Here is a 15,435-nt window from a genome sequence, read left to right on the forward strand (position 1 = left end):
GTTTCCGGCGTAATTTGACGCGCTGAACGCGATCAAAGTAGTTTCAGGTCGCTAGCATGTATAGAAAAAAAGTTACTCACCGATATCCACGAAACAAACAAACGGAAATCGACTTTGTCTATCGAGCAATATCAAAACAAAGACGGCCGTTTCCGGCGTAATTTGACGCGCTGAATGCGATTAAACAAGTCTCAGGTCGCTAGCATGTATAGAAAAAAAGTTACTCACCGATATCCACGAAACAAACGAACGGAATTCGACTTCGTCTATCGAGCAATATCAAAACAAAGACGGCCGTTCTCGGCGTAATTTGACGCGCTGAACGCGATCGAACAAGTTTTAGGTCACTAGCATGTATAGAAAGAAAGTGACCAACCGATATCTGAAAAACAAACAAACGGACTTCGACTTCGTGTTTCGAGCAATATCGAAACAAAGACGGCCGTTTCCGGCGTAATTTGTCGCGCTGAATGCGATAAAACAAGTTTTAGCTCGCTAGCATGTATAGAAAAAAAGTTACTCACCGATATCCACGAAACAAACAAACGGAATTTGACTTCGTGTTTCGAGCAATATCAAAACAAAGACGGCCGTTTTCGGCGTAATTTGACGCGCTGAACGCGATCAAACAAGTTTTAGGTCGTTAGCATGTATAGAAAAAAAGTTACTCACCGATATCCACGAAACAATCGAACGGAAATCGACTTTGTCTATCGAGCAATATCAAAACAAAGACGGCCGTTTCCGGCGTAATTTGACGCGCTGAATGCGATTCAACAAGTCTCAGGTCGCTAGCATGTATAGAAAAAAAGTTACTCACCGATATCCACGAAACAAACGAACGGAATTCGACTTCGTCTATCGAGCAATATCAAAACAAAGACGGCCGTTCTCGGCGTAATTTGACGCGCTGAACGCGATCAAACAAGTTTTAGGTCGCTAGCATGTATAGAAAGAAAGTTACCAACCGATATCTGAAAAACAAACAAACGGACTGCGACTTCGTGTTTCGAGCAATATCGAAACAAAGACGGCCGTTTCCGGCGTAATTTGACGCGCTGAATGCGATAAAACAAGTTGTAGGTCTCTAGCATGTATAGAAAAAAAGTTACCAACCGATATCTGAGAAACAAACAAACGGACTTAGACTTCGTGTTTCGAGCAATATCAAAACAAAGACAGCTGTTTCCGGCGTAATTTGACGCGCTGAATGCGATGAAACAAGCTTTAGCTCGCTAGCATTGTAGAAAAGAAGTTACCAACCGATATCTGAAAAACAAACAAACGGACTTCGACTTCGTGTTTCGAGCAATATCGAAACAAAGACGGCCGTTCCCGGCGTAATTTGACGCGCTGAATGCGATAAAACAAGTTTTAGGTCGCTAGCATGTATAGAAAAAAAGTTACCAACCGATATCTGAAATACAAACAGACGGAAATCAACTTCGTTTATCGAGCAGTATCAAAACAAAGACGGCCGTTTCCGGCGTAATTTGACGCGCTGAATGCGATAAAACAATTTTCAGGTCGCTAGCATGTATAGAAAAAAAGTTACCAACCGATATCTGAAAGACAAACAAACGGACTTCGACTTCGTCTATCAAGCAATATCAAAACAAAGACGGCCGATTCCGGCGTGATTTGACGCGCTGAATGCGATAAAACAAGTTTTAGCTCGCTAGCATGTATAGAAAAAAAGTTACTTACCGATATCCACGAAACAAACGAACGGAATTTGACTTCGACTATCGAGCAATATCAAAACAAAGACGGCCGTTTTCGGCGTAATTTGACGCGCTGAACGCGATCAAACAAGTTTCAGGTCGCTAGCATGTATAGAAAGAAAGTTACTCACCGATATCCACGAAACAAACAAACGGAAATAGACTTTGTCTATCGAGCAATATCAAAACAAAGACGGCCGTTTCCGGCGTGATTTGACGCGCTGAATGCGATAAAACAAGTTTTAGCTCGCTAGCATGTATAGAAAAAAAGTTACCAACCGATATCCGAAAAACAAACAGACGGAAATCGACTTCGTCTATCGAGCAGTATCGAAACTAAGACGGCCGTTTCCGGCGTGATTTGACGCGCTGAATGCGATAAAACAAGTTTTAGCTCGCTATCATGTATAGAAAAAAAGTTACTCACCGATATCCACGAAACAAACAAACGGAATTTGACTTCGTCTATCGAGCAATATCAGAACAAAGACGGCCGTTTTCGGCGTAATTTGACGCGCTGAACGCGATCAAAGTAGTTTCAGGTCGCTAGCATGTATAGAAAAAAAGTTACTCACCGATATCGACGAAACAAACAAACGGAAATCGACTTTGTCTATCGAGCAATATCAAAACAAAGACGGCCGTTTCCGGCGTAATTTGACGCGCTGAATGCGATTAAACAAGTCTCAGGTCGCTAGCATGTATAGAAAAAAAGTTACTCACCGATATCCACGAAACAAACAAACGGAATTCGACTTCGTCTATCGAGCAATATCAAAACAAAGACGGCCGTTCTCGGCGTAATTTGACGCGCTGAACGCGATCAAACAAGTTTTAGGTCGCTAGCACGTATAGAAAGAAAGTTACCAACCGATATCTGAAAAACAAACAAACGGACTTCGACTTCGTGTTTCGAGCAATATCGAAACAAAGACGGCCGTTTCCGGCGTAATTTGACGCGCTGAATGCGATAAAACAAGTTTTAGCTCGCTAGCATGTATAGAAAAAAAGTTACTCACCGATATCCACGAAACAAACAAACGGAATTTGACTTCGTCTATCGAGCAATATCAAAACAAAGACGGCCGTTCTCGGCGTAATTTGACGCGCTGAACGCGATCAAACAAGTTTTAGGTCGCTAGCATGTATGGAAAAAAAGTTACCAACCGATATCTGAGAAACAAACAAACGGACTTAGACTTCGTGTTTCGAGCAATATCAAAACAAAGACAGCTGTTTCCCGCGTAATTTGACGCGCTGAATGCGATAAAACAAGTTTTAGCTCGCTAGCATGTATAGAAAAAAAGTTACCAACCGATATCTGAAAAACAAACAAACGGACTTCGACTTCGTGTTTCGAGCAATATCGAAACAAAGACGGCCGTTTCCGGCCTAATTCGACGCGCTGAATGCGATAAAACAAGTTTTAGGTCGCTAGCATGTATAGAAAAAAAGTTACCAACCGATATCTGAAAAACAAACAGACGGAAATCGACTTCGTCTATCGAGCAGTATCGAAACAAAGACGGCCGTTTCCGGCGTAATTTGACGCGCTGAATGCGATAAAACAATTTTCAGGTCGCTAGCATGTATAGAAAAAAAGTTACCAACCGATATCTAAAAGACAAACAAACGGACTTCGACTTCGTCTATCGAGCAATATCAAAACAAAGACGGCCGTTTCCGGCGTGATTTGACGCGCTGAATGCGATAAAACAAGTTTTAGCTCGCTAGCATGTATAGAAAGAAAGTTACCAACCGATATCTGAAAGACAAACAAACGGAGTTCGACTTCGTCTATCGAGCAATATCAAAACAAAGACGGCCGTTTCCGGCGTGATTTGACGCGCTGAATGCGATAAAACAAGTTTTAGCTCGCTAGCATGTATAGAAAAAAAGTTACCAACCGATATCCGAAAAACAAACAGACGGAAATCGACTTCGTCTATCGAGCAGTATCGAAACAAAGACGGCCGTTTCCGGCGTGATTTGACGCGCTGAACGCGATCAAACAAGTTTTAGGTCGCTAGCACGTATAGAAAGAAAGTTACCAACCGATATCTGAAAAACAAACAAACGGACTTCGACTTCGTGTTTCGAGCAATATCGAAACAAAGACGGCCGTTTCCGGCGTAATTTGACGCGCTGAATGCGATAAAACAAGTTTTAGCTCGCTAGCATGTATAGAAAAAAAGTTACTCACCGATATCCACGAAACAAACAAACGGAATTTGACTTCGTCTATCGAGCAATATCAAAACAAAGACGGCCGTTCTCGGCGTAATTTGACGCGCTGAACGCGATCAAACAAGTTTTAGGTCGCTAGCATGTATGGAAGAAAAGTTACCAACCGATATCTGAGAAACAAACAAACGGACTTAGACTTCGTGTTTCGAGCAATATCAAAACAAAGACAGCTGTTTCCGGCGTAATTTGACGCGCTGAATGCGATAAAACAAGTTTTAGCTCGCTAGCATGTATAGAAAAAAAGTTACCAACCGATATCTGAAAAACAAACAAACGGACTTCGACTTCGTGTTTCGAGCAATATCGAAACAAAGACGGCCGTTTCCGGCGTAATTCGACGCGCTGAATGCGATAAAACAAGTTTTAGGTCGCTAGCATGTATAGAAAAAAAGTTACCAACCGATATCTGAAAAACAAACAGACGAAAATCGACTTCGTCTATCGAGCAGTATCGAAACAAAGACGGCCGTTTCCGGCGTAATTTGACGCGCTGAATGCGATAAAACAATTTTCAGGTCGCTAGCATGTATAGAAAAAAAGTTACCAACCGATATCTGAAAGACAAACAAACGGAGTTCGACTTCGTCTATCGAGCAATATCAAAACAAAGACGGCCGTTTCCGGCGTGATTTGACGCGCTGAATGCGATAAAACAAGTTTTAGCTCGCTAGCATGTATAGAAAAAAAGTTACCAACCGATATCCGAAAAACAAACAGACGGAAATCGACTTCGTCTATCGAGCAGTATCGAAACAAAGACGGCCGTTTCCGGCGTGATTTGACGCGCTGAATGCGATAAAACAAGTTTTAGCTCGCTAGCATGTATAGAAAAAAAGTTACTCACCGATATCCACGAAACAAACAAACGGAATTTGACTTCGTCTATCGAGCAATATCAGAACAAAGACGGCCGTTTTCGGCGTAATTTGACGCGCTGAACGCGATCAAAGTAGTTTCAGGTCGCTAGCATGTATAGAAAAAAAGTTACTCACCGATATCGACGAAACAAACAAACGGAAATCGACTTTGTCTATCGAGCAATATCAAAACAAAGACGGCCGTTTCCGGCGTAATTTGACGCGCTGAATGCGATTAAACAAGTCTCAGGTCGCTAGCATGTATAGAAAAAAAGTTACTCACCGATATCCACGAAACAAACAAACGGAATTCGACTTCGTCTATCGAGCAATATCAAAACAAAGACGGCCGTTCTCGGCGTAATTTGACGCGCTGAACGCGATCAAACAAGTTTTAGGTCGCTAGCATGTATAGAAAGAAAGTTACCAACCGATATCTGAAAAACAAACAAACGGACTTCGACTTCGTGTTTCGAGCAATATCGAAACAAAGACGGCCGTTTCCGGCGTAATTTGACGCGCTGAATGCGATAAAACAAGTTTTAGCTCGCTAGCATGTATAGAAAAAAAGTTACCAACCGATATCTGAAAAACAAACAAACGGACTTCGACTTCGTGTTTCGAGCAATATCGAAACAAAGACGGCCGTTTCCGGCCTAATTCGACGCGCTGAATGCGATAAAACAAGTTTTAGGTCGCTAGCATGTATAGAAAAAAAGTTACCAACCGATATCTGAAAAACAAACAGACGGAAATCGACTTCGTCTATCGAGCAGTATCGAAACGAAGACGGCCGTTTCCGGCGTAATTTGACGCGCTGAATGCGATAAAACAATTTTCAGGTCGCTAGCATGTATAGAAAAAAAGTTACCAACCGATATCTGAAAGACAAACAAACGGACTTCGACTTCGTCTATCGAGCAATATCAAAACAAAGACGGCCGTTTCCGGCGTGATTTGACGCGCTGAATGCGATGAAACAAGTTTTAGCTCGCTAGCATGTATAGAAAGAAAGTTACCAACCGATATCCGAAAAACAAACAGACGGAAATCGACTTCGTTTATCGAGCAGTATCGAAACAAAGACGGCCGTTTCCGGCGTGATTTGACGCGCTGAATGCGATAGAACAAGTTTTAGCTCGCTAGCATGTATAGAAAAAAAGTTACTCACCGATATCCACGAAACAAACAAACGGAATTTGACTTCGTCTATCAAGCAATATCAAAACAAAGACGGCCGTTTCCGGCGTAATTTGACGCGCTGAACGCGATCAAAGTAGTTTCAGGTCGCTAGCATGTATAGAAAAAAAGTTACTCACCGATATCCACGAAACAAACAAACGGAAATCGACTTTGTCTATCGAGCAATATCAAAACAAAGACGGCCGTTTCCGGCGTAATTTGACGCGCTGAATGCGATTAAACAAGTCTCAGGTCGCTAGCATGTATAGAAAAAAAGTTACTCACCGATATCCACGAAACAAACGAACGGAATTCGACTTCGTCTATCGAGCAATATCAAAACAAAGACGGCCGTTCTCGGCGTAATTTGACGCGCTGAACGCGATCGAACAAGTTTTAGGTCACTAGCATGTATAGAAAGAAAGTGACCAACCGATATCTGAAAAACAAACAAACGGACTTCGACTTCGTGTTTCGAGCAATATCGAAACAAAGACGGCCGTTTCCGGCGTAATTTGTCGCGCTGAATGCGATAAAACAAGTTTTAGCTCGCTAGCATGTATAGAAAAAAAGTTACTCACCGATATCCACGAAACAAACAAACGGAATTTGACTTCGTGTTTCGAGCAATATCAAAACAAAGACGGCCGTTTTCGGCGTAATTTGACGCGCTGAACGCGATCAAACAAGTTTTAGGTCGTTAGCATGTATAGAAAAAAAGTTACTCACCGATATCCACGAAACAAACGAACGGAAATCGACTTTGTCTATCGAGCAATATCAAAACAAAGACGGCCGTTTCCGGCGTAATTTGACGCGCTGAATGCGATTCAACAAGTCTCAGGTCGCTAGCATGTATAGAAAAAAAGTTACTCACCGATATCCACGAAACAAACGAACGGAATTCGACTTCGTCTATCGAGCAATATCAAAACAAAGACGGCCGTTCTCGGCGTAATTTGACGCGCTGAACGCGATCAAACAAGTTTTAGGTCGCTAGCATGTATAGAAAGAAAGTTACCAACCGATATCTGAAAAACAAACAAACGGACTGCGACTTCGTGTTTCGAGCAATATCGAAACAAAGACGGCCGTTTCCGGCGTAATTTGACGCGCTGAATGCGATAAAACAAGTTGTAGGTCTCTAGCATGTATAGAAAAAAAGTTACCAACCGATATCTGAGAAACAAACAAACGGACTTAGACTTCGTGTTTCGAGCAATATCAAAACAAAGACAGCTGTTTCCGGCGTAATTTGACGCGCTGAATGCGATGAAACAAGCTTTAGCTCGCTAGCATTGTAGAAAAGAAGTTACCAACCGATATCTGAAAAACAAACAAACGGACTTCGACTTCGTGTTTCGAGCAATATCGAAACAAAGACGGCCGTTCCCGGCGTAATTTGACGCGCTGAATGCGATAAAACAAGTTTTAGGTCGCTAGCATGTATAGAAAAAAAGTTACCAACCGATATCTGAAATACAAACAGACGGAAATCAACTTCGTTTATCGAGCAGTATCAAAACAAAGACGGCCGTTTCCGGCGTAATTTGACGCGCTGAATGCGATAAAACAATTTTCAGGTCGCTAGCATGTATAGAAAAAAAGTTACTCACCGATATCCACGAAACAAACAAACGGAATTTGACTTCGTGTTTCGAGCAATATCAAAACAAAGACGGCCGTTTTCGGCGTAATTTGACGCGCTGAACGCGATCAAACAAGTTTTAGGTCGTTAGCATGTATAGAAAAAAAGTTACTCACCGATATCCACGAAACAAACGAACGGAAATCGACTTTGTCTATCGAGCAATATCAAAACAAAGACGGCCGTTTCCGGCGTAATTTGACGCGCTGAATGCGATTCAACAAGTCTCAGGTCGCTAGCATGTATAGAAAAAAAGTTACTCACCGATATCCACGAAACAAACGAACGGAATTCGACTTCGTCTATCGAGCAATATCAAAACAAAGACGGCCGTTCTCGGCGTAATTTGACGCGCTGAACGCGATCAAACAAGTTTTAGGTCGCTAGCATGTATAGAAAGAAAGTTACCAACCGATATCTGAAAAACAAACAAACGGACTGCGACTTCGTGTTTCGAGCAATATCGAAACAAAGACGGCCGTTTCCGGCGTAATTTGACGCGCTGAATGCGATAAAACAAGTTGTAGGTCTCTAGCATGTATAGAAAAAAAGTTACCAACCGATATCTGAGAAACAAACAAACGGACTTAGACTTCGTGTTTCGAGCAATATCAAAACAAAGACAGCTGTTTCCGGCGTAATTTGACGCGCTGAATGCGATGAAACAAGCTTTAGCTCGCTAGCATTGTAGAAAAGAAGTTACCAACCGATATCTGAAAAACAAACAAACGGACTTCGACTTCGTGTTTCGAGCAATATCGAAACAAAGACGGCCGTTCCCGGCGTAATTTGACGCGCTGAATGCGATAAAACAAGTTTTAGGTCGCTAGCATGTATAGAAAAAAAGTTACCAACCGATATCTGAAATACAAACAGACGGAAATCAACTTCGTTTATCGAGCAGTATCAAAACAAAGACGGCCGTTTCCGGCGTAATTTGACGCGCTGAATGCGATAAAACAATTTTCAGGTCGCTAGCATGTATAGAAAAAAAGTTACCAACCGATATCTGAAAGACAAACAAACGGACTTCGACTTCGTCTATCAAGCAATATCAAAACAAAGACGGCCGATTCCGGCGTGATTTGACGCGCTGAATGCGATAAAACAAGTTTTAGCTCGCTAGCATGTATAGAAAAAAAGTTACTTACCGATATCCACGAAACAAACGAACGGAATTTGACTTCGACTATCGAGCAATATCAAAACAAAGACGGCCGTTTTCGGCGTAATTTGACGCGCTGAACGCGATCAAACAAGTTTCAGGTCGCTAGCATGTATAGAAAGAAAGTTACTCACCGATATCCACGAAACAAACAAACGGAAATAGACTTTGTCTATCGAGCAATATCAAAACAAAGACGGCCGTTTCCGGCGTGATTTGACGCGCTGAATGCGATAAAACAAGTTTTAGCTCGCTAGCATGTATAGAAAAAAAGTTACCAACCGATATCCGAAAAACAAACAGACGGAAATCGACTTCGTCTATCGAGCAGTATCGAAACTAAGACGGCCGTTTCCGGCGTGATTTGACGCGCTGAATGCGATAAAACAAGTTTTAGCTCGCTATCATGTATAGAAAAAAAGTTACTCACCGATATCCACGAAACAAACAAACGGAATTTGACTTCGTCTATCGAGCAATATCAGAACAAAGACGGCCGTTTTCGGCGTAATTTGACGCGCTGAACGCGATCAAAGTAGTTTCAGGTCGCTAGCATGTATAGAAAAAAAGTTACTCACCGATATCGACGAAACAAACAAACGGAAATCGACTTTGTCTATCGAGCAATATCAAAACAAAGACGGCCGTTTCCGGCGTAATTTGACGCGCTGAATGCGATTAAACAAGTCTCAGGTCGCTAGCATGTATAGAAAAAAAGTTACTCACCGATATCCACGAAACAAACAAACGGAATTCGACTTCGTCTATCGAGCAATATCAAAACAAAGACGGCCGTTCTCGGCGTAATTTGACGCGCTGAACGCGATCAAACAAGTTTTAGGTCGCTAGCACGTATAGAAAGAAAGTTACCAACCGATATCTGAAAAACAAACAAACGGACTTCGACTTCGTGTTTCGAGCAATATCGAAACAAAGACGGCCGTTTCCGGCGTAATTTGACGCGCTGAATGCGATAAAACAAGTTTTAGCTCGCTAGCATGTATAGAAAAAAAGTTACTCACCGATATCCACGAAACAAACAAACGGAATTTGACTTCGTCTATCGAGCAATATCAAAACAAAGACGGCCGTTCTCGGCGTAATTTGACGCGCTGAACGCGATCAAACAAGTTTTAGGTCGCTAGCATGTATGGAAAAAAAGTTACCAACCGATATCTGAGAAACAAACAAACGGACTTAGACTTCGTGTTTCGAGCAATATCAAAACAAAGACAGCTGTTTCCCGCGTAATTTGACGCGCTGAATGCGATAAAACAAGTTTTAGCTCGCTAGCATGTATAGAAAAAAAGTTACCAACCGATATCTGAAAAACAAACAAACGGACTTCGACTTCGTGTTTCGAGCAATATCGAAACAAAGACGGCCGTTTCCGGCCTAATTCGACGCGCTGAATGCGATAAAACAAGTTTTAGGTCGCTAGCATGTATAGAAAAAAAGTTACCAACCGATATCTGAAAAACAAACAGACGGAAATCGACTTCGTCTATCGAGCAGTATCGAAACAAAGACGGCCGTTTCCGGCGTAATTTGACGCGCTGAATGCGATAAAACAATTTTCAGGTCGCTAGCATGTATAGAAAAAAAGTTACCAACCGATATCTAAAAGACAAACAAACGGACTTCGACTTCGTCTATCGAGCAATATCAAAACAAAGACGGCCGTTTCCGGCGTGATTTGACGCGCTGAATGCGATAAAACAAGTTTTAGCTCGCTAGCATGTATAGAAAGAAAGTTACCAACCGATATCCGAAAAACAAACAGACGGAAATCGACTTCGTTTATCGAGCAGTATCGAAACAAAGACGGCCGTTTCCGGCGTGATTTGACGCGCTGAATGCGATAAAACAAGTTTTAGCTCGCTAGCATGTATAGAAAAAAAGTTACTCACCGATATCCACGAAACAAACAAACGGAATTTGACTTCGTCTATCGAGCAATATCAGAACAAAGACGGCCGTTTTCGGCGTAATTTGACGCGCTGAACGCGATCAAAGTAGTTTCAGGTCGCTAGCATGTATAGAAAAAAAGTTACTCACCGATATCGACGAAACAAACAAACGGAAATCGACTTTGTCTATCGAGCAATATCAAAACAAAGACGGCCGTTTCCGGCGTAATTTGACGCGCTGAATGCGATTAAACAAGTCTCAGGTCGCTAGCATGTATAGAAAAAAAGTTACTCACCGATATCCACGAAACAAACAAACGGAATTCGACTTCGTCTATCGAGCAATATCAAAACAAAGACGGCCGTTCTCGGCGTAATTTGACGCGCTGAACGCGATCAAACAAGTTTTAGGTCGCTAGCACGTATAGAAAGAAAGTTACCAACCGATATCTGAAAAACAAACAAACGGACTTCGACTTCGTGTTTCGAGCAATATCGAAACAAAGACGGCCGTTTCCGGCGTAATTTGACGCGCTGAATGCGATAAAACAAGTTTTAGCTCGCTAGCATGTATAGAAAAAAAGTTACTCACCGATATCCACGAAACAAACAAACGGAATTTGACTTCGTCTATCGAGCAATATCAAAACAAAGACGGCCGTTTCCGGCGTGATTTGACGCGCTGAATGCGATAAAACAAGTTTTAGCTCGCTAGCATGTATAGAAAAAAAGTTACTCACCGATATCCACGAAACAAACAAACGGAATTTGACTTCGTCTATCGAGCAATATCAAAACAAAGACGGCCGTTTCCGGCGTAATTTGACGCGCTGAATGCGATAAAACAATTTTCAGGTCGCTAGCATGTATAGAAAAAAAGTTACCAACCGATATCTGAAAGACAAACAAACGGACTTCGACTTCGTCTATCGAGCAATATCAAAACAAAGACGGCCGTCTCCGGCGTGATTTGACGCGCTGAATGCGATAAAACAAGTTTTAGCTCGCTAGCATGTATAGAAAAAAAGTTACTCACCGATATCCACGAAACAAACAAACGGAATTTGACTTCGTCTATCGAGCAATATCAAAACAAAGACTGCCGTTTTCGGCGTAATTTGACGCGCTGAACGCGATCAAACAAGTTTTAGGTCGCTAGCATGTATAGAAAAAAAGTTACTCACCGATATCCACGAAACAAACAAACGGAAATCGACTTTGTCTATCGAGCAATATCAAAACAAAGACGGCCGTTTCCGGCGTAATTTGACGCGCTGAATGCGATTCAACAAGTCTCAGGTCGCTAGCATGTATAGAAAAAAAGTTACTCACCGATATCCACGAAACGAACAAACGGAATTTGACTTCGTCTATCAAGCAATATCAAAAAAAAGACGGCCGTTTCCGGCGTAATTTGACGCGCTGAACGCGATCAAAGTAGTTTCAGGTCACTAGCATGTATAGAAAAAAAGTTACTCACCGATATCCACGAAACAAACAAACGGAAATCGACTTTGTCTATCGAGCAATATCAAAACAAAGACGGCCGTTTCCGGCGTAATTTGACGCGCTGAATGCGATTAAACAAGTCTCAGGTCGCTAGCATGTATAAAAAAAAAGTTACTCACCGATATCCACGAAACAAACAAACGGAATTCGACTTCGTCTATCGAGCAATATCAAAACAAAGACGGCCGTTCTCGGCGTAATTTGACGCGCTGAACGCGATCAAACAAGTTTTAGGTCGCTAGCACGTATAGAAAGAAAGTTACCAACCGATATCTGAAAAACAAACAAACGGACTTCGACTTCGTGTTTCGAGCAATATCGAAACAAAGACGGCCGTTTCCGGCGTAATTTGACGCGCTGAATGCGATAAAACAAGTTTTAGCTCGCTAGCATGTATAGAAAAAAAGTTACTCACCGATATCCACGAAACAAACAAACGGAATTTGACTTCGTCTATCGAGCAATATCAAAACAAAGACGGCCGTTTCCGGCGTGATTTGACGCGCTGAATGCGATAAAACAAGTTTTAGCTCGCTAGCATGTATAGAAAAAAAGTTACTCACCGATATCCACGAAACAAACAAACGGAATTTGACTTCGTCTATCGAGCAATATCAAAACAAAGACGGCCGTTTCCGGCGTAATTTGACGCGCTGAATGCGATAAAACAATTTTCAGGTCGCTAGCATGTATAGAAAAAAAGTTACCAACCGATATCTGAAAGACAAACAAACGGACTTCGACTTCGTCTATCGAGCAATATCAAAACAAAGACGGCCGTCTCCGGCGTGATTTGACGCGCTGAATGCGATAAAACAAGTTTTAGCTCGCTAGCATGTATAGAAAAAAAGTTACTCACCGATATCCACGAAACAAACAAACGGAATTTGACTTCGTCTATCGAGCAATATCAAAACAAAGACTGCCGTTTTCGGCGTAATTTGACGCGCTGAACGCGATCAAACAAGTTTTAGGTCGCTAGCATGTATAGAAAAAAAGTTACTCACCGATATCCACGAAACAAACAAACGGAAATCGACTTTGTCTATCGAGCAATATCAAAACAAAGACGGCCGTTTCCGGCGTAATTTGACGCGCTGAATGCGATTCAACAAGTCTCAGGTCGCTAGCATGTATAGAAAAAAAGTTACTCACCGATATCCACGAAACGAACAAACGGAATTTGACTTCGTCTATCAAGCAATATCAAAAAAAAGACGGCCGTTTCCGGCGTAATTTGACGCGCTGAACGCGATCAAAGTAGTTTCAGGTCACTAGCATGTATAGAAAAAAAGTTACTCACCGATATCCACGAAACAAACAAACGGAAATCGACTTTGTCTATCGAGCAATATCAAAACAAAGACGGCCGTTTCCGGCGTAATTTGACGCGCTGAATGCGATTAAACAAGTCTCAGGTCGCTAGCATGTATAAAAAAAAAGTTACTCACCGATATCCACGAAACAAACAAACGGAATTCGACTTCGTCTATCGAGCAATATCGAAACAAAGACGGCCGTTCTCGGCGTAATTTGACGCGCTGAACGCGATCAAACAAGTTTTAGGTCGCTAGCATGTATAGAAAGAAAGTTACCAACCGATATCTGAAAAACTAACAAACGGACTTCGACTTCGTGTTTCGAGCAATATCGAAACAAAGACGGCCGTTTCCGGCGTAATTTGACGCGCTGAATGCAATAAAACAAGTTTTAGGTCGCTAGCATGTATAGAAAAATAGTTACCAACCGATATCTGAAAAACAAACAAACGGAAATCGACTTCGTCTATCGAGCAGTATCGAAACAAAGACGGCCATTTCCGGCGTAATTTGACGCGCTGAATGCGATAAAACAAGTTTTAGCTCGCTAGCATGTATAGAAAAAAAGGTACCAACCGATATCAAAAAAACAAACAAACGGACTTCGACTTCGTGTTTCGAGCAATATCGAAACAAAGACGGCCGTTTCCGGCGTAATTTGGAGCGCTGAATGCGATAAAACAAGTTTCAGGTCGCTAGCATGTATAGAAAAAAAGTTACCAACCGATATCTGAAAAACAAACAAACGGACTTCGACTTCGTGTTTCGAGCAATATCGAAACAAAGACGGCCGTTTCCGGCGTAATTTGACGCGCTGAATGCGATAAAACAAGTTGTAGGTCGCTGGCATGTATAGAAAAGAAGTTACTAACCGATATCCAAGAAACAAACAAACGGACTTCGACTCCGTTTATCGAGTAATATCGAAACAAAGACAGCCGTTTCTGGCGTAATTTGACGCGCTGAATGCGATAAAACAAGTTCAAGGTCGCTAGCACGTATAGAGAAAGAGTGACAAACCAATATCCAAGAAACGGTCGAACAGACTTCGACTTCAAGTATCGAGCAATATAATGACAAAGACTGCCGTTTTCGGCGTAATTTGACGCGCTGAATGCGATGAAACAAGTTTCAGGTCGCTAGCATATACAGAAAAAAAGTTACCAACCGATATCCAAGAAACGAACAAACGGACTTCGACTTCAATTATCGAGCAATATAAAAATTGAGACGGCCGTTTCCGGCGTAATTTGACGCGCTGAATGCGATAAAACAAGTTTTAGGTCGAAGGCATGTATAGAAAAAAAGTTACTAACCGACATCCGAAAAACAAAAAAACGGACTTCGACTTCGTATATCGGGTAATATCGAAACATAGACGGCCGTTTTTGGCGTAATTTGAGGCGCTGAATGCGATAAAACAAGTTTTAGCTCGCTAGCATGTATAGAAAAATAGTTACCAACCGATATCTGAAAAACAAACAAACGGAAATCGACTTCGTCTATCGAGCAGTATCGAAACAAAGACGGCCGTTTCCGGCGTAATTTGACGCGCTGAATGCGATAAAACAATTTTCAGGTCGCTAGCATGTATAGAAAAAAAGTTACCAACCGATATCTGAAAGACAAACAAACGGACTTCGACTTCGTCTATCGAGCAATATCAAAACAAAGACGGCCGTTTCCGGCGTGATTTGACGCGCTGAATGCGATAAAACAAGTTTTAGCTTGCTAGCATGTATAGAAAGAAAGTTACCAACCGATATCCGAAAAACAAACAGACGGAAATCGACTTCGTTTATCGAGCAGTATCGAAACGAAGACGGCCGTTTCCGGCGTGATTTGACGCGCTGAATGCGATAAAACAAGTTTTA

The sequence above is a fragment of the Diprion similis genome, chromosome 9 (genome assembly GCF_021155765.1).
Source record: "Diprion similis isolate iyDipSimi1 chromosome 9, iyDipSimi1.1, whole genome shotgun sequence".
NCBI lineage: Eukaryota > Metazoa > Arthropoda > Insecta > Hymenoptera > Diprionidae > Diprion > Diprion similis.